This window comes from Camelus ferus, chromosome X (genome assembly GCF_009834535.1).
Source record: "Camelus ferus isolate YT-003-E chromosome X, BCGSAC_Cfer_1.0, whole genome shotgun sequence".
Taxonomy (NCBI): domain Eukaryota; kingdom Metazoa; phylum Chordata; class Mammalia; order Artiodactyla; family Camelidae; genus Camelus; species Camelus ferus.
This window is the reverse complement of record NC_045732.1, coordinates 226,363-248,112: the sequence shown is the minus strand read 5'-3', so window position 1 is coordinate 248,112 and position 21,750 is coordinate 226,363.

Below are 21,750 nucleotides of genomic sequence, written 5' to 3'. Positions count from 1 at the left end.
CTACCTTGTCGGGAACACAAAGTTTCTTTTCAGTTGGAATCTGTACTACATACATATTTATAGGGAGGGTACTAGATCCAACTCGGGTTTACTGTGAAAACTGCAGGAACTTCAAACCAGCATTATGAACAGAGAGAGAAACCAGAGTAAGAGTTTATTCTGCAACCCGTTCCATTTGTGCTAGTTGAACGAACGTCTCTCCACATGCTTAGTTTTGAGAGATAAGTGTGTGTGAAAGCCGACCTTCACCTAGCATGTTGGGAACACAAAGTTTCGCTTCAGTTGGAAACTGCACTGCATACATATATATGGGCTGGTACAAGCTCGAACTCGATATTACACTGAAAGCTGCAGGAACTTCAAACCGGCACTAGTAAACAGCCTGTGATACCAGAGTAAGTGATTCTCCAGCAACCCGTTCCATTTGTGGTATTTGAACGAATGTCTCTTTACATGATCATTTTTGAGAGAAAAGTGTGTGTGAGAGCCGTCCTTCACCTAGCTTGATGGGAACGGAAAATATCTCTTCAGTTGGAAACTGCACTACATACATAAAAATTGGGAGGTAATAGATCCAACACGGTTTTACAGTGCAAACTCTAGGAACTACCAACAGGCACTAGGAATCAGACTGAGAAACCTGTGTAAGGGTTTCCCCTGCAACCCGTTCCCTTTGAGCTAGTTGAACGAACGTCTCTCCACATGCTAATTTCCGAGAGAAAAGTGTGAGTGAAAGCCGCACTTCACCTTACTTGTTGGGAACAAAAGTTCCTTATCAGCTGGAAAGTGCACTACATATATATGTATCTGGATGTACTGCTCAAACTCGGGTTTACAGTGAAAAATGCAGGAACTTCCAACAGTCACTACGAAACATTTTGTGAAACCAGAGTAATTGATTCTCCTGCAACCCGTTCCTCTTGTGTTGTTGAATGAACATCTCTCCACATGCTCATATCTTAGAGATAAATGTGTGTGAAAGCCGCCCTTCAACTTTCTTGTTGGGAACACAAGTTTCTTTTCAGCTGGAAAGTGCACTACATACATATATGGTGAGGTAATAGCTCCAAAGCAGTTTTCTGTGAAAAATTGCAGGAATTTCAAACCAGCACCAGGAAAACTACTGAGAAACCTGTGTAAAGGTTTCTCATGCAAACCGCTCCCTTAGAGCTAGTTGAACGAACGTCTCTCCAGATGATCATTTCTGAGAGATAATTGTGTGTGAAAGCCGCCCTTCAACTTACTTGTTGGGAACACAAGCTTCTTTTCAGCTGGAAAGTGCACTACATACATATACATGGTGATGTACTAGCTCTAACACGGTTTTACAATGAAAACTGCAGGAACTTCAAACCAGCACTAGGAAACAGTCTGAGAAACCAGAGTAAGTGTTTCTCCTGCAAAACCGCTCACTTTGTGCTAGTTGAACAACAGTCTCTCCAAATGCTCAGCTTTGAGAGAAAAGTGTGTGTGAAAGCCGTAATTCAACTAGCTTGTTTGGAACACAAAGTTTGGTTTCAGTTGGAAACTGCACGACATACATATATATGGGCTGGTACAAGCTCCAAGTCGGTATTACACTGAAAGTTGAAGGAACTTCAAACAGGCACTAGGAAACCGCCTGAGAAACCAGAGTAATTGATTCTCCTGCAACCCATTCCATTCGTGGTATTTGAACGAATGTCTCTCTACATGCTCATTTCTGAGAGAAATGTGTTTGTGAAAGCCTTCTTTCATATAGCTTGATGGGAACGGAAAGTATCGTTTCAGTTGGGAAGTGCACTACATACATAAATATGGGGAGGTAATAGATCCAACACGGTTTTACAGTGCAAACTGCAGGAATTTCCAACAGGCACTAGGAAACAATTTGTGAAACCAGAGTAAGTGATTCTCCTGCAACCCGTTCCACTTGTGTTAGTTGAAGGAACTTCTCTCCACATGCTCAGTTCTGAGAGATAAGTGTGTGTGAAAGCCGCCCTTCAACTTTCTTGATGGGAACACAAGTTCCTTTTCAGCTGGAAAGTGCACTACATACATATATGGTCAGGTAATAGCTCCAAAGCAGATTTCTGTGAACACTGCAGGAATTTCAAACCAGCACTAGGAAAACGACTGAGAAACCTGTGTAAGTGTTTCTCCTGCAAACCGGTCCCTTAGAGGTAGTTGAACGAACGTCTCTCCAGATGCTCATTTCTGAGAGATAAATGTGTGTGAAAGCCGCCCTTCAAATTACTTGTTGGGAACACAAGTTTCTTTTCAGCTGGAAAGTGCACTACATACATATATATGGTGAGGTCCTAGCTCCAACAAGGTTTTACAGTGAAAACTGCAGGATCTTCAAACCAGCACTAGGAAACAGTCTGAGAACCAGAGTAAGTGTTTCTCCTGCAAAACCGCTCACTTTGTGCTAGTTGAACGACAGTCTCTCCACATGCTCAGTTTTGAGAGATATGTTTGTGTGAAAGCCGTCCTTCACATAGATTGTTGGGAACACAAAGTTTCGTTTCAGTTGGAAAAAGCATTGCATACATATATATGGGGAGATACTAGCACCAACTCGTGTTTACAGTGAAAACTGCAGGAAATTCCAACCGGCACTAGGAAACACACCTAAAAAGCAGATTAATTTTTGCTCCTGCATCCTGTTCCCCTTGTGCTACTGGAACGAACGTCTCTCCATATGCTCAGTTCAGAGGTATAATTGTGTGTGGAAGCCGTACTTCACCTAGAATGTTGGGAACACAATGTTTCTTTTCAGTTAGAATCTGCACTACATACATATATATGGGGATGTACTAGCTAAACCTCGGGTTTATGGTGTAAAATGCAGGAAATTCAAACTGGCATTAGGATACAGATTTAGAAACCTGAATACGTGTTACAACTGCAACCCGTTCCATTTGTGCTATTTGAACGAACATCTCACCACATGCTAAGTTCTGAGAGGTATGTGTGTGTTAAAGACGTCCTTCATCTAGCTTGATAGGAATAGAAAGTATCTCTTCAGTTGGAAACTGCACTACATACATATATATGGGGAGGAAATAGATCCAACTCGGTTTTACAGTGATAACTGTTGGAACTTCCAAGAGGCACTTGGAAGCATCCTGTGAAATATGTGTGTTCCCCTGCAACACTTTCCCTTTGAGCTAGTTGAACGATCGTCTCTCCACATGCTCAGGTCTGAGAGATAAGTGTGTGTGAAAGCCGTCCTTCACCTAGCTTGTTGGGAACAGAAAGTTTCGTTTCAGTTGGAAACTGCAATGCATACATATATATGTGCTGGTACAAGTTCCAACAAGGTATTACACTGAAAGATGCAGGAATTTCCAACCGGCACTAGGAAACAGTGTGTGAAACCAGAGTAAATGATTCTCCTGCAACCCGTTAAATTCGTGGTATTTGAACGAATGACTCTCTAAATGCTCAGTTCTGAGAGAAAAGTGTGTGTGAAAGCCGTCCTTCACCTAGCTTGATGGGAACGGAAAGTATCTCTTCAGTTGGAAACAGCATTACATACATAAATATGGGGAGGTAATAGATCCAACATGGATTTACAGTGCAAACTGTAGGAAATTCCAACAGGCACTAGGAATCAGACTGAGAAACCTGTGTAAGTGTTTCCCCTGCAAACCGTTCCCTTTGAGCTAGTTGAACGAACGTCTCTACATATGCTCATTTCTGAGAGAAAAGAGTGTGTGAAAGCCGCCCTTCACCTTACTTGTTGGTAACACAAGTTCCTTATCAGCTGGAAAGTGCACTACATAAGTATATATGGGGATGTACTGCTCAACCTAGGGTTTACAGTGAAAACTGCAGGAATTTCCAACCGGCACTAGGAAACAGTTTGTGAAACCAGAGTAAGTGATTCTCATGCAACCCTTTCCACTTGTGTTAGTTGAACGAACGTCTCTCCACATGCTCAATTCTGAGAGGTAATGTGTCTGAAAGCCGCACTTCAACTTTCTTGTTGGGAACACAAGTTTCTTTTCAGCTGGAAAATGCACTACATATATATATGTTGAGGTAATACCTCCAAAGCAGTTTTCTGTGAAAACTGCCGGAATTTCAAACCAGCACTCGGAAAACGAATGGGAAACCTGTGTAAGGGTTTCTCCTGCAAACAGGTCCCTTAGATCTAGTTGTACGAACGTCTCTCCAGATGCTCATTTCTGAGAGATAAATGTGTGTGAAAGCCGCCCTTCAAATTTCTTGTTGGGAACACAAGTTTCTTTTCATCTGGAAAGTGCACTACATACATATATATAGTGACGTTCTAGCTCCAAATCGGTTTTACAGTGAAAACTGCAGGAACTTCAAACCAGCACTCGGAAAGATTCTGAGAATCCAGAGTCATTGTTTCTCCTGCAAAACCGCTCACTTTGTGCTAGTTGAACGACAGTCTCTCCACATGCTCAGTTTTGAGAGATAAGTGTGTGTGAAAGCCGTCCTTCACCTAGCTTGTTGGGAACACATAGTTTCTTTCGAGTTGGAAAGTGCGCTACATTCATATATATGGGGAGGTACTAGCTCCAACTCGGGTTTAAATTGAAAACTGTAGGAACATCAAAACGGCACTAGGAAACAGACTGCGAAACCAGAGTAGTGTTGCTCCTGCAACCAGTTTCCCTTGTGCTATTTGAACGAAAATCTCTCCACATGCTAAGTTGTGAGAGATAAGTGTGTGTGAAAGCCGTCCTTTACCTAGCTTGTAGGGAACACAAGGATTCTTTTCAGGTGGTATCCGCACTGCATACATATATATTGGGAGGTACTATCTCCAACACGGTTTTAAAGTAAAAACTGTAGGAAATTCAAACCGGTACTAGGAAATAAACTAAAAAGCAGATAAAGTGTTTCTCCTGCCTCACGTTCCCCTTGGGCTACTGGAACGAACGTCTCTCCATATGCTCAGTTCAGAGCTATAATTGTGTGTGGAAGCCGTACTTCACCTGGATTGTTGGGAACACAATGTTTGTTTTAAGTTAGAATCTGCACCAACTAAATATATATAGGGAGGTACTAGCTAAACCTCGGGTTTACGTTGTAACTGCAGGAAATTCAAACTGGCATTAGGATACAGATTTAGAAACCTGAGTACGTGTTAACTGCAACCTGTTCCCTTTGTGTTTGTTGAACGAACGTCTCTCCACATGATCATTTCGGAGAGATAAGTGTGTGTGGAAGCCGTGCTTCAATTAGCTTGATGGGAACACAAAGTTACTTTTCAGTTGGAAACTGCAATACATACATATATATGGGCTGGTACAAGCTCCAAAACGGTATTACACTGAAAGTTGCAGGAACTTCAAACCAGCACTAGGAAACAGCCTGAGAAACCAGAGTAAGTGATGCTCTTGCAACCCGTTCCATTCGTGGTATTTGAACGAATGTCTCTCTACATGCTCATTTCTGAGAGGAAATTGTGTGTGAAAGCCGTCCTTAAACGTTCTTGTTGGGAACACAAGTTTCTTTTCAGCAGGAAAGTGCACTACATACATATATGTTGAGGTCATAGCTCCAAAGCAGTTTTCTGTGAAAACTGCAGGAATTTCAAATCAGCACTAGGAAAACGACTGAGAAATATGTGTAAGTGTTTTTCCTGCAAACCGGTCCCTTAGAGCTAGTTGAACGAATGTCTCTCCAGATGCTCATTTCTGAGACATAATTGTGTGTAAGCCGCCCTTCAACTTACTTGTTGGGAACACAATTTTCTTATCAGCTGGAAAGGGCACTACATACATATATATGGGGATGTACTGCTCAACCTCGGGTTTTCAGTGAAAACTGCAGAAATTTTAACGGGGCACTAGGAAACAGACTGAGAATCCAGACGAAGTGTTTTTCCTGGAACGCGTTTCCATTGTGCTAGTTGATCGATGGTCTATCTTAATGCTCAGTTCTGACAGATAAGTGTGTGTTAAAGGCGTGCTTCTCCTACCTTGTCGGGAACACAAAGTTTCTTTTCAGTTGGAATCTGTACTACATACATATTTATAGGGAGGTACTAGATCCAACTCGGGTTTACTGTGAAAACTGCAGGAACTTCAAACCGGCATTATGAACAGAGAGAGAAACCAGAGTAAGAGTTTATTCTGCAACCCGTTCCATTTGTGCTAGTTGAACGAACGTCTCTCCACATGCTTAGTTTTGAGAGATAAGTGTGTGTGAAAGCCGACCTTCACCTAGCATGTTGGGAACACAAAGTTTCGTTTCAGTTGGAAACTGCACTGCATACATATATATGGGCTGGTACAAGCTCGAACTCGATATTACACTGAAAGCTGCAGGAACTTCAAACCGGCACTAGTAAACAGCCTGTGATACCAGAGTAAGTGATTCTCCTGCAACCCGTTCCATTTGTGGTATTTGAACGAATGTCTCTCTACATGATCATTTTTGAGAGAAAAGTGTGTGTGAGAGCCGTCCTTCACCTAGCTTGATGGGAACGGAAAATATCTCTTCAGTTGGAAACTGCACTACATACATAAAAATTGGGAGGTAATAGATCCAACACGGTTTTACAGTGCAAACTGTAGGAACTACCAACAGGCACTAGGAATCAGACTGAGAAACCTGTGTAAGTGTTTCCCCTGCAACCCGTTCCCTTTGAGCTAGTTGAACGAACATCTCTCCACATGCTAATTTCCGAGAGGAAAGTGTGTGTGAAAGCCGCCCTTCACCTTGCTTGTTGGGAACACAAGTTCCTTATCAGCTGGAAAGTGCACTACATACATATATATAGTGACGTTCTAGCTCCAAATCGGTTTTACAGTAAAAACTGCAGGAACTTCAAACCAGCACTCGGAAAGATTCTGAGAATCCAGAGTCAGTGTTTCTCCTGCAAAACTGCTCACTTTGTGCTAGTTGAACGACAGTATCTCCACATGCTCAGTTTTGAGAGATAAGTGTGTGTGAAAGCCGTCCTTCACCTAGCTTGTTGGGAACACATAGTTTCTTTCGAGTTGGAAAGTGCACTACATTCATATATACGGGGAGGTACTAGCTCCAACTCGGGTTTAAATTGAAAACTGTAGGAACATCAAAACGGCACTAGGAAACAGACTGCGAAACCAGAGTAGTGTTGCTCCTGCAACCAGTTTCCCTTGTGCTATTTGAACGAAAATCTCTCCACATGCTAAGTTCTGAGAGATAAGTGTGTGTAAAAGCCGTCCTTTACCTAGCTTGTAGGGAACACAAGATTTCTTTTCAGGTAGAATCTGCACTGCATATATATATATTGGGAGGTACTATCTCCAACTCGGGTTTAAAGTAAAAACTCTAGGAAATTCAAACCGGCACTAGGAAATACAACTCAAAAGCAGATTAAGTGTTTCTCCTGCATCCCGTTCCCCTTGTGCTACTGGAACGAACGTCTCTCCATATGCTCAGTTCAGAGATATAATCGTGTGTGGAAGCCGTTCTTCACCTGGCTTGTTGGGAACACAATGTTTGTTTTAAGTTAGAATCTGCACTACCTACATATATGGGGAGGTACTAGCTAAACCTCGGGTTTACGTTGTAACTGCAGGAAATTCAAACAGGCATTAGGATACAGACTGAGAAAACTGAGTACGTGTTAACTGCAACCTGTTCTCTTTGTGTTTGTTGAACGAACGTTTCTCCACATGATCATTTCGGAGATATAACTGTGTGTGGAAGCCGTGCTTCAATTAGCTTGATGGGAACACAAAGTTTCTTTTCAGCTGTAAACTGCACTACATACATATATATGGGCTGGTATAAGCTCCAACTCGGTATTACACTGAAAGCTGCAGGAACTTCAAACCGGCACTAGGAAACAGCCTGAGAAACCAGAGTAAGTGATGCTCCTGCAACCCGTTCCATTCGTGGTATTTGAACGAATGTCTCTCTACATGCTCATTTCTGAGAGGAAATTGTGTGTGAAAGCCGTCCTTAAACGTTCTTGTTGGGAACACAAGTTTTTTTTCATCTGGAAAGTGCACTACATACATATATGTTGAGGTCATAGCTCCAAAGCAGTTTTCTGTGAAAACTGCAGGAATTTCAAATCAGCACTAGGAAAACGACTGAGAAATATGTGTAAGTGTTTTTCCTGCAAACCGGTCCCTTAGAGCTAGTTGAACGAACGTCTCTCCAGATGCTCATTTCTGAGACATAATTGTGTGTAAGCCGCCCTTTAACTTACTTGTTGGGAACACAATTTTCTTATCAGCTGGAAAGGGCACTACATACATATATATGGGGATGTACTGCTCAACCTCGGGTTTTCAGTGAAAACTGCAGAAATTTTAACGGGCACTAGGAAACAGACTGAGAATCCAGACGAAGTGTTTTTCCTGGAACGCGTTTCCATTGTGCTAGTTGATCGATGGTCTATCTTAATGCTCAGTTCTGACAGATAAGTGTGTGTTAAAGGCGTGCTTCTCCTACCTTGTCGGGAACACAAAGTTTCTTTTCAGTTGGAATCTGTACTACATACATATTTATAGGGAGGTACTAGATCCAACTCGGGTTTACTGTGAAAACTGCAGGAACTTCAAACCGGCATTATGAACAGAGAGAGAAACCAGAGTAAGAGTTTATTCTGCAACCCGTTCCATTTGTGCTAGTTGAACGAACGTCTCTCCACATGCTTAGTTTTGAGAGATAAGTGTGTGTGAAAGCCGACCTTCACCTAGCATGTTGGGAACACAAAGTTTCGTTTCAGTTGGAAACTGCACTGCATACATATATATGGGCTGGTACAAGCTCGAACTCGATATTACACTGAAAGCTGCAGGAACTTCAAACCGGCACTAGTAAACAGCCTGTGATACCAGAGTAAGTGATTCTCCTGCAACCCGTTCCATTTGTGGTATTTGAACGAATGTCTCTCTACATGATCATTTTTGAGAGAAAAGTGTGTGTGAGAGCCGTCCTTCACCTAGCTTGATGGGAACGGAAAATATCTCTTCAGTTGGAAACTGCACTACATACATAAAAATTGGGAGGTAATAGATCCAACACGGTTTTACAGTGCAAACTGTAGGAACTACCAACAGGCACTAGGAATCAGACTGAGAAACCTGTGTAAGTGTTTCCCCTGCAACCCGTTCCCTTTGAGCTAGTTGAACGAACATCTCTCCACATGCTAATTTCCGAGAGGAAAGTGTGTGTGAAAGCCGCCCTTCACCTTGCTTGTTGGGAACACAAGTTCCTTATCAGCTGGAAAGTGCACTACATACATATATATAGTGACGTTCTAGCTCCAAATCGGTTTTACAGTAAAAACTGCAGGAACTTCAAACCAGCACTCGGAAAGATTCTGAGAATCCAGAGTCAGTGTTTCTCCTGCAAAACTGCTCACTTTGTGCTAGTTGAACGACAGTATCTCCACATGCTCAGTTTTGAGAGATAAGTGTGTGTGAAAGCCGTCCTTCACCTAGCTTGTTGGGAACACATAGTTTCTTTCGATTTGGAAAGTGCGCTACATTCATATATACGGGGAGGTACTAGCTCCAACTCGGGTTTAAATTGAAAACTGTAGGAACATCAAAACGGCACTAGGAAACAGACTGCGAAACCAGAGTAGTGTTGCTCCTGCAACCAGTTTCCCTTGTGCTATTTGAACGAAAATCTCTCCACATGCTAAGTTCTGAGAGATAAGTGTGTGTAAAAGCCGTCCTTTACCTAGCTTGTAGGGAACACAAGGTTTCTTTTCAGGTAGAATCTGCACTGCATATATATATATTGGGAGGTACTATCTCCAACTCGGGTTTAAAGTAAAAACTCTAGGAAATTCAAACCGGCACTAGGAAATACAACTCAAAAGCAGATTAAGTGTTTCTCCTGCATCCCGTTCCCCTTGTGCTACTGGAACGAACGTCTCTCCATATGCTCAGTTCAGAGATATAATCGTGTGTGGAAGCCGTTCTTCACCTGGCTTGTTGGGAACACAATGTTTGTTTTAAGTTAGAATCTGCACTACCTACATATATGGGGAGGTACTAGCTAAACCTCGGGTTTACGTTGTAACTGCAGGAAATTCAAACAGGCATTAGGATACAGACTGAGAAAACTGAGTACGTGTTAACTGCAACCTGTTCTCTTTGTGTTTGTTGAACGAACGTCTCTCCACATGATCATTTCGGAGATATAACTGTGTGTGGAAGCCATGCTTCAATTAGCTTGATGGGAACACAAAGTTTCTTTTCAGCTGTAAACTGCACTACATACATATATATGGGCTGGTATAAGCTCCAACTCGGTATTACACTGAAAGCTGCAGGAACTTCAAACCGGCACTAAGAAACAGCCTGAGAAACCAGAGTAAGTGATGCTCCTGCAACCCGTTCCATTCGTGGTATTTGAACGAATGTCTCTCTACATGCTCATTTCTGAGAGGAAATTGTGTGTGAAAGCCGTCCTTAAACGTTCTTGTTGGGAACACAAGTTTCTTTTCATCTGGAAAGTGCACTACATACATATATGTTGAGGTCATAGCTCCAAAGCAGTTTTCTGTGAAAACTGCAGGAATTTCAAATCAGCACTAGGAAAACGACTGAGAAATATGTGTAAGTGTTTTTCCTGCAAACCGGTCCCTTAGAGCTAGTTGAACGAACGTCTCTCCAGATGCTCATTTCTGAGACATAATTGTGTGTAAGCCGCCCTTTAACTTACTTGTTGGGAACACAATTTTCTTATCAGCTGGAAAGGGCACTACATACATATATATGGGGATGTACTGCTCAACCTCGGGTTTTCAGTGAAAACTGCAGAAATTTTAACGGGCACTAGGAAACAGACTGAGAATCCAGACGAAGTGTTTTTCCTGGAACGCGTTTCCATTGTGCTAGTTGATCGATGGTCTATCTTAATGCTCAGTTCTGACAGATAAGTGTGTGTTAAAGGCGTGCTTCTCCTACCTTGTCGGGAACACAAAGTTTCTTTTCAGTTGGAATCTGTACTACATACATATTTATAGGGAGGTACTAGATCCAACTCGGGTTTACTGTGAAAACTGCAGGAACTTCAAACCGGCATTATGAACAGAGAGAGAAACCAGAGTAAGAGTTTATTCTGCAACCCGTTCCATTTGTGCTAGTTGAACGAACGTCTCTCCACATGCTTAGTTTTGAGAGATAAGTGTGTGTGAAAGCCGACCTTCACCTAGCATGTTGGGAACACAAAGTTTCGTTTCAGTTGGAAACTGCACTGCATACATATATATGGGCTGGTACAAGCTCGAACTCGATATTACACTGAAAGCTGCAGGAACTTCAAACCGGCACTAGTAAACAGCCTGTGATACCAGAGTAAGTGATTCTCCTGCAACCCGTTCCATTTGTGGTATTTGAACGAATGTCTCTCTACATGATCATTTTTGAGAGAAAAGTGTGTGTGAGAGCCGTCCTTCACCTAGCTTGATGGGAACGGAAAATATCTCTTCAGTTGGAAACTGCACTACATACATAAAAATTGGGAGGTAATAGATCCAACACGGTTTTACAGTGCAAACTGTAGGAACTACCAACAGGCACTAGGAATCAGACTGAGAAACCTGTGTAAGTGTTTCCCCTGCAACCCGTTCCCTTTGAGCTAGTTGAACGAACATCTCTCCACATGCTAATTTCCGAGAGAAAAGTGTGTGTGAAAGCCGCCCTTCACCTTGCTTGTTGGGAACACAAGTTCCTTATCAGCTGGAAAGTGCACTACATATATATGTATCTGGATGTACTGCTCAAACTCGGGTTTACAGTGAAAACTGCAGGAACTTCCAACAGGCACTAGGAAACATTATGTGAAACCAGAGTAATTCATTCTCCTGCAACCAGTTTCACTTGTGTTAGTTGAACGAACGTCTCTCCACATGCTCATAACTGAGAGATAAGTGTGTGTGAAAGCCGCCCTTCAACTTTCTTGTTGGGAACACAAGTTTCTTTTCAGCTGGAAAGTGCACTACATATATATATGTTGAGGTAATACCTCCAAAGCAGTTTTCTGTGAAAACTGCCGGAATTTCAAACCAGCACTCGGAAAACGAATGAGAAACCTGTGTAAGGGTTTCTCCTGCAAACCGGTCCCTTAGAGCTAGTTGTACGAACGTCTCTCCAGATGCTCATTTCTGAGAGATAAATGTGTGTGAAAGCCGCCCTTCAAATTTCTTGTTGGGAACACAAGTTTCTTTTCATCTGGAAAGTGCACTACATACATATATATAGTGACGTTCTAGCTCCAAATCGGTTTTACAGTAAAAACTGCAGGAACTTCAAACCAGCACTCGGAAAGATTCTGAGAATCCAGAGTCAGTGTTTCTCCTGCAAAACTGCTCACTTTGTGCTAGTTGAACGACAGTCTCTCCACATGCTCAGTTTTGAGAGATAAGTGTGTGTGAAAGCCGTCCTTCACCTAGCTTGCTGGGAACACATAGTTTCTTTCGAGTTGGAAAGTGTGCTACATTCATATATATGGGGAGGTACTAGCTCCAACTCGGGTTTAAATTGAAAACTGTAGGAACATCAAAACGGCACTAGGAAACAGACTGCGAAACCAGAGTAGTGTTGCTCCTGCAACCAGTTTCCCTTGTGCTATTTGAACGAAAATCTCTCCACATGCTAAGTTCTGAGAGATAAGTGTGTGTAAAAGCCGTCCTTTACCTAGCTTGTAGGGAACACAAGGTTTCTTTTCAGGTAGAATCTGCACTGCATATATATATATTGGGAGGTACTATCTCCAACTCGGGTTTAAAGTAAAAACTCTAGGAAATTCAAACCGGCACTAGGAAATACAACTCAAAAGGAGATTAAGTGTTTCTCCTGCATCCCGTTCCCCTTGTGCTACTGGAACGAACGTCTCTCCATATGCTCAGTTCAGAGATATAATCGTGTGTGGAAGCCGTTCTTCACCTGGCTTGTTGGGAACACAATGTTTGTTTTAAGTTAGAATCTGCACTACCTACATATATATGGGGAGGTACTAGCTAAACCTCGGGTTTACGTTGTAACTGCAGGAAATTCAAACAGGCATTAGGATACAGACTGAGAAAACTGAGTACGTGTTAACTGCAACCTGTTCTCTTTGTGTTTGTTGAACGAACGTTTCTCCACATGATCATTTCGGAGATATAACTGTGTGTGGAAGCCGTGCTTCAATTAGCTTGATGGGAACACAAAGTTTCTTTTCAGCTGTAAACTGCACTACATACATATATATGGGCTGGTATAAGCTCCAACTCGGTATTACACTGAAAGCTGCAGGAACTTCAAACCGGCACTAGGAAACAGCCTGAGAAACCAGAGTAAGTGATGCTCCTGCAACCCGTTCCATTCGTGATATTTGAACGAATGTCTCTCTACATGCTCATTTCTGAGAGGAAATTGTGTGTGAAAGCCGTCCTTAAACGTTCTTGTTGGGAACACAAATTTCTTTTCATCTGGAAAGTGCACTACATACATATATGTTGAGGTCATAGCTCCAAAGCAGTTTTCTGTGAAAACTGCAGGAATTTCAAATCAGCACTAGGAAAACGACTGAGTAATATGTGTAAGTGTTTTTCCTGCAAACCGGTCCCTTAGAACTAGTTGAACGAACGTCTCTCCAGATGCTCATTTCTGAGACATAATTGTGTGTAAGCCGCCCTTTAACTTACTTGTTGGGAACACAATTTTCTTATCAGCTGGAAAGGGCACTACATACATATATATGGGGATGTACTGCTCAACCTCGGGTTTTCAGTGAAAACTGCAGAAATTTTAACGGGCACTAGGAAACAGACTGAGAATCCAGACGAAGTGTTTTTCCTGGAACGCGTTTCCATTGTGCTAGTTGATCGATGGTCTATCTTAATGCTCAGTTCTGACAGATAAGTGTGTGTTAAAGGCGTGCTTCTCCTACCTTGTCGGGAACACAAAGTTTCTTTTCAGTTGGAATCTGCACTACATACATATTTATAGGGAGGTACTAGATCCAACTCGGGTTTACTGTGAAAACTGCAGGAACTTCAAACCGGCATTATGAACAGAGAGAGAAACCAGAGTAAGAGTTTATTCTGCAACGAGTTCCATTTGTGCTAGTTGAACGATCATCTCTCCACATGATCAGTTCTGAGAGATAAGTGTGTGTGAAAGCCGACCTTCACCTAGCTTGTTGGGAACACAAAGTTTCTTTTCAGTTGGAAACTGCACTGCATACATATATATGGGCTGGTACAAGTTCCAACTCGGTATTACACTGAAAGTTGCAGGAACTTCAAACCGGCACTAGGAAAAAGCCTGAGAAACCAGAGTAAGTGATTCTCCTGCAACACGTTCCATTCGTGGTATTTGAACTAATGTCTCTCTACATGCTCATTTCTGAGAGAAATGTGTGTGTGAAAGCCGTCCTTCACCTAGCTTGATGGGAACGGAAAGTATCTCTTCAGTTGGAAACTGCACTACATACATAAAAATTGGGAGGTAATAGATCCAACACGTTTTTACAGTGCAAACTGTAGGATCTACCAACAGGCACTAGGAATCAGACTGAGAAACCTGTGTATGTGTTTCCCCTGCAACCCGTTCCCTTTGAGCTAGTTGAACGAACGTCTCTCCACATGCTAATTTCCGAGAGAAAAGTGTGTGTGAAAGCCGCCCTTCACATTGCGTGTTGGGAACACAAGTTCCTTATCAGCTGGAAAGTGCACTACATATATATGTATCTGGATGTACTGCTCAAACTCGGGTTTACAGTGAAAACTGCAGGAACTTCCAACAGGCACTAGGAAACATTTTGTGAAACCAGAGTAATTGATTCTCCTGCAACCCGTTCCACTTGTGTTAGTTGAACGAACATCTCTACACATGCTCATATCTGAGAGATAAATGTGTGTGAAAGCCGCCCTTCAACTTTCTTGTTGGGAACACAAGTTTCTTTTCAGCTGGAAAGTGCACTACAAACATATATTGTGAGGTAATAGCTCCAAAGCAGATTTCTGTGAAAAATTGCAGGAATTTCAAACCAGCACTCGGAAAACTACTGAGAAACCTGTGTAAAGGTTTCTCATGCAAACCGCTCCCTTAGAGCTAGTTGAACGAACGTCTCACCAGATACTCATTTCTGAGAGATAATTGTGTGTGAAAGCCGCCCTTCAACTTACTTGTTGGGAACACAAGCTTCTTTTCAGCTGGAAAGTGCACTACATACATATACATGGTGATGTACTAGCTCCAACACGATTTTATAATGAAAACTGCAGGAACTTCAAACCAGCACTAGGAAGCATTCTGAGAAACCAGAGTAAGTGTTTCTCCTGCAAAACCGCTCACTTTGTGCTAGTTGAATGACAGTTTCTCCAAATGCTCAGTTTTGAGAGATAAGTGTGTGTGAAAGCCGTCCTTCACCTAGCTTGTTTGGAACACAAAGTTTGGTTTCAGTTGGAAACTGCACGGCATACATATATATGGGCTGGTTCAAGCTCCAACTCGGTATTACAATGAAAGTTGCAGGAACTTCAAACAGGCACTAGGAAACTGCCTGAGAAACCAAGTAATTAATTCTCCTGCAGCCCGTTCCATTCGTGGTATTTGAACGAATGTCTCTCTACATGCTCATTTCTGAGACAAATGTGTGTGTTAAAGCCATCCTTCATATAGCTTGATGGGAAAGGAAAGTATCTCTTCAGTTGGAAACTGCACTACATACATAAATATGGGGAGGTAATAGATCCAACACGGTTTTACATTGCAAACTGCAGGAACTTCCAACAGGCACTAGGAAACAATTTGTGAAACCAGAGTAAGTGATTTTCCTGCAACCCTTTCTACTTGTGTTAGTTGAACAAACGTCTCTCCACATGCTCATATCTGAGAGATAAATGTGTGTGAAAGCCGCCCTTCAACTTTCTTGTTGGGAACACAAGTTTCTTTTCAGCTGGAAAGTGCACTACATACATATATTGTGAGGTAATAGCTCCAAAGCTGTTTTCTGTGAAAAATTGCAGGAATTTCAAACCAGCACTCGGAAAACAACTGAGAAACCTGTGTAACGGTTTCTCATGCAAACCGCTCCCTTAGAGCTAGTTGAACGAACGTCTCACCAGATGCTCATTTCTGAGAGGTAATTGTGTGTGAAAGCCGCCCTTCAACTTACTTGTTGGGAACACAAGCTTCTTTTCAGCTGGAAAGTGCACTACATACATATTCATGGTGATGTACTAGCTCCAAGACGGTTTTATAATGAAAACTGCAGGAACTTTACAGCAGCAGTAGGAAAAATCTGAGAAACCAGAGTAAGTGTTTCTCCTGCAAAACCGCTCACTTTGTGCTAGTTGAACGAAACTCTCTCCAAATGCTCAGTTTTGAGAGATAAGTGTGTGTGAAAGCCGTCCTTCACCTTGCTTGTTTGGAACACAAAGTTTGGTTTCAGTTGGAAACTGCACGGCATACATATATATGGCCTGGTACAAGCTCCAACTCGGTATTACAATGAAAGTTGCAGGAACTTCAAACAGGCACTAGGAAACCGCCTGAGAAACCAGAGTAATAGATTCTCCTGCAACCCGTTCCATTCGTGGTATTTGAACGAATGTCTCTCTACATGCTCATTTCTGAGAGAAAAGTGTGTGAAAGCCGTCCTTCACCTAGCTTGATGGGAACGGAAAGTATCTCTTCAGTTGGAAACTGCATTACATACATAACTATGTTGAGGTAATAGATCCAACACGGTTTTACAGTGCAAACTGTAGGAACTTCCAACAGGCACTAGGAATCAGACTGAGAAACCTGTGTATGTGTTTCCCCTGCAACCCGTTCCCTTTGAGCTAGTTGAACGAACGTCTCTCCACATGCTCATTTCTGAGAGAAAATTGTGTGTGAAAGCCGTCCTTCACCTTACTTGTTGGGAACACAAGTTTCTTATCAGCTGGAAAGTACACTACATACATATATATGGGGATGTACTGCTCAAACTCGGGTTTTCAGTGTAAAGTGCAGGAACTTGCACGGGCACTAGGAAACAGACTGAGAATCCAGAAGAAGTGTTTTAACTGGAATGCGTTTCCATTGTGCTAGTTGATCGAAGGTCTCTCTAAATGCTCAGTTCTGACCGATAAGTGTGTGTTAAAGACGTGCTTCTCCGAGCTTGTCTGGAACACAAAGTTTCTTTTCAGATGGAATCTGCATTACATACATTTTTATAGGGAGGTACACGATCCACCTTGTGTTTACAGTGAAAACTGCAGGAACTTCAAACCGGCATTATGGACAGAGAGCGAAACCAGAGTAAGAGTTTATCCTGCAACCCGTTCCATTTGAACTAGTTGAACGAACGTCTCTCCACATGCTCAGTTCTGAGAGATAAGTGTGTGTGAAAGCCTTCCTTCACCTAGCTTGTTGGGAACAGAAAGTTTCGTTTCAGTTGGAAACTGCACTACAAACATATATATGGGCTGGTACAAGCTCCAACACGGTATTACACTGAAAGATGCAGGAACTTCCAACCGGCACTAGGAAACAGTGTGTGAAACCAGAGTAATTGATTCTCCTGCAACCCGTTAAATTCGTGGTATTTGAACGAATGACTCTCTAAATGCTAAGTTCTGAGAGAAAAGTGTGTGTGAAAGCCGTCCTTCACCTAGCTTGATGGGAACGGAAAGTATCTCTTAGGTTGGAAACTGCATTACATACATAAATATGGGGAGGTAATAGATCCAACACGGTTTTACAGTGCAAACTGTAGGAAATTCCAACAAGCACTAGGAATCAGACTGAGAAACCTGTGTAAATGTTTCCCCTGCAACCCGTTCCCTTTGAGCTAGTTGAACGAACGTCTCTACACATGCTCATATCTGAGAGAAAAGAGTGTGTGTAAGCCGCCCTTCACCTTACTTGTAGGTAACACAAGTTCCTTATCAGCTGGAAAGTGCACTACATACATATATATGGGGATGTACTGCTCAACCTAGGGTTTACAGTGAAAACTGCAGGAACTTGCACGGGCACTAGGAAACAGACTGAGAATCCAGAAGAAGTGTTTTTCCTGAAATGCGTTTCCATTGTGCTAGTTGATAGAAGGTCTCTCTAAATGCTCAGATCTGACAGATAATTGTTTGTTAAAGGCGTGCTTCTCCTAGCTTCTCGAGAACACAAAGTGTCTTTTCAGTTGGAATCTGCACTACATACATATTTATAGGGAGGTAATAGCTCCATCTCGGGTTAACAGTGAAAACTGCAGGAACTTCAAACCGGCATCATGAACAGAGAGAGAAACCAGAGTAAGAGATTTTCCTGCAACTCGTTCCATTTGTGCTAGTTGAACGAACGTCTCTCCACATGCTCAGTTCTGAGAGATAAGTGTGTGTGAAAGCCGTCCTTCACTTAGCTTGTTGGGAACACAAAGTTTCGTTTCAGTTGGAAACAGCACTGCATACATATATATGGGGAGGTACTAGCTCCAAATCGTGTTTACAGTGAAAACTGCAGGAACTTCCAACCGGCACTAAGAAACACACCTAAACAGCAGATAAAGTGTTGCTCCTGCATCCCGTTCCCCTTGTGCTACTGGAACGAATGTCTTTCCATATGCTCAATTCAGAGATATAATTGTGTGTGGAAGCCGTCCTTCACCTAGATTGTTGGGAACACAATGTTTCTTTTCAGTTAGGATCTGCACTAGATACATATATATGGGGAGGTACTAGCTAAACCTCGGGTTTATGGTGTAAACTGCAGGAAATTCAAACTGGCATTAGGATACAGATTTAGAAACCTGAGTACGTGTTGCAACTGAAACCTGTTTCCTCTGTTTTTCTTGAACGTACTTCTCTCCACTTGCTCATTTCTGAGAGATAAATGTGTGTGAAAGCCGCCCTTCAACTTACTTGTTGGGAACACAAGTTTCTTTTCAGCTGGAAAGAGCACTACATAAATATATATGGTGAGGTACTAGCTCCAACACGGTTTTACAGTGAAAATTGCAGCATCTTCAAACCGGCACTAGGAAACAGCCTGAGAAATCAGAGTAAGTGATTCCCCTGCAGCCCGTTCCATTTCTGCTAGTTGAACGAACGTCTCTCCACATATTCAGTTCTGAGAGTTATGTGTGTGTGAAATACGTCTTTCATCTAGGTTGTTGGGAGCACAGACATTCTATTCTGTTGGACACTGCACTACATACATATATATGGGGAGGTACTAGCTCCAACTGTGTTTTACAGTGAAACTGCAGGAACTTCAAACTAGCACTAGGAAACATACTGAGAAACCAGAAGAAGTATTACACCTGCAACACAATCCCATTGTGCTTGTTGAAAGAACGTCTCTCTACATACACATGTCTGAGAGAAAACTTTGTGTTAAAGGCATGCTTCAAATTGCTTATCGGGAAAACAAATTTTCTTTACATTTAGAATCAGCATTACATACATATATATAGGGAGGTACTAGAACCACCTCGGGTTTACAGTGAAAACTGCAGGAACCTCAAACCGGCCATAGGAAACAGAGTAAGAAGCAAGAGTAAGAGTTTCTCCTGCAACCTGCTTCATTTGTGCTAGTTCAACGAACGTCTCTCTAACTTCTCATTACTGAGAGATAAGTGTGTGTGAAAGACGTTCTTCAACTAGCTTGATAGGAACACAAAGATTCTTTTCAGTTGGAAACTGCAATACATACATATATATGGGGAGGTAATAGCTCCAACTCGGTTTTACAGAGAAAACTGCAGGAACTTCACCCGGCATTTGGTAAAAGACTGAGAAAACTGTTTAAGATTTTCTCCTGCAACCCGTTCCCTGTGAGCTAGTTGAACGAACGTCTCTCCACATGCTCATATCTGAGAGAAAAGTGTGTGTGAAAGACGCCCTTCACATTCCTTGTTGGGAAAACAAAGTTTCTTTTCAGTAGGAAAGTGCGCTACATTCATATATATGCGGAGGTACTAGCTCCAACTCGGGTTTAAATTGAAAACTGTAGGAACTTCAAACCGGCACTAGGAAACAGACTGAGAAAACAGAGTAAGTGTTTATCCTGAAACCCGTTCCCCTTGTGCTATTTGAACGAACGTCTTTCCACATGCTCATTTCCGAGAGATAATTGTGTGTGAAAGCCATCTTTTACCTAGCTTGTAGGGAACACAAGAATTCTTTTCAGGTGGAATCTGCACTACTTACATATATATGGTGAGGTACTAGCTAAATCTCGGGTTTACGGTGTTAATTGCAGGAACTTCAAACCGGCCCTAGGAAACAGAGTGAGAAACAAGAGTAAGAGATTCTCCTGCAACCAGTTCCACTTCTGCTAGTTGAAAGAATGTCTCTCTACCTTCTCACTTCTGAGAGATAAGTGTGAGTGAAAGCCGTTCTTCACCTAGCTTGATGGGAACACAAAGTTTCTTTTCAGTTGAAAACTGCAATACATACATATATATGGGGAAATAATAGCTCCAACTCAGTTTTACAGTGAAAACTGCATGAACTTCACCCGGCACTAGGAAACAGAATGAGAAACCAGTTAAATATTTCTCCTGCAACCCGTTACCTTTCAGCTAGTTGAACGAATGTCTATCCACATGCTCATTTCTGAGAGAAATCTGTGTCTGAAAGCTGCATTTCACCATCCTTGTAGGGAACACAAAGTTTCTTTTCAGTTGGAATCTGCACTACATACATCTATATGGGAGGTACTAGCTACAACTCGGGATTACGGTGTAAATTGCAGGAACTTCATACCGGCATTAGGATACAGAGTGAGAAACCAGAGTACGTGTTACAACTGCAACCTGTTCCCTTTGTGTTCGTTAAACGAAAGTCTCTCCACATGCTCTTTTCAGAGCGATAACTGTGTGTGGAAGCCGTGCTTCAATTAGCTTGTTGGGAACACAAAGTTTCTTTTCCGTTGGAAACAGCACTACATACATATATATGGGCTGGTACAAGCTCCAACTCGGTATTACACTGAAAACTGCAGGAACTTCAAACCGGCACTAGGAAACAGCCGGAGAAACAAGATTGAATGATTCTTCTGCAACCCGTTCCATTTGTGCTAGTTGAACGAACGTCTCTCCACATGCTCAGTTCGAAGTGTTATGTGTGTGTGAAAGACGTCCTTCACCTAGCTTGATGGGAACAGAAAGTCCTCTTCAGTTGGACACTGCACTACATACATATATATGGGGAGGTAATAGCTCCAACTCGGTTTTACAGTGAAAAGAGCAGGAACTTCACCCGGCAATTGGAAACAGACTGAGAAAACTGTTTAAGATTTTCTCCTGAAACCCGTTCCCTGTGAGCTAGTTGGAAGAACGTCCCTCCACATGCTCATATATGAGAAAAAAGTGTGTGTGAAAGCCGAACTTCACATTCCTTGTTGGGAAAACAAAGTTTCGTTTCAGTTGGAAGGTGCGCTACATTCATATATATGCGGAGGTACTAGCTCAAACTCGGGTTTAAATTGAAAACTGTAGGAACTTTAAACCGGCACTAGGAAACAGACTGAGAAACCAGAGTAATTGTTGCTCCTGCAACCCGTTCCCCTTGTGCTATTTGAACGAACTTCTTTCCACATGCTCATTTCTGAGATATAAGTGTGTGTGAAAGCCGTCCTTCACATAGCTTGTTGGGAACATATTGTTTCTTTTCAGTTGGAAACTGCAATACATACATATATATGGGGAGGTATTAGCACCAAGTCGGTTTTACAGTGAAAACTGGCAGGAACTTCAAACGGCAATTGGAAACAGACTGAGAAAACTGTTAAAGATTTTCTCCTGCAACCTGTTCCCTGTGAGCTAGTTGAACGAACATCTCTCCAC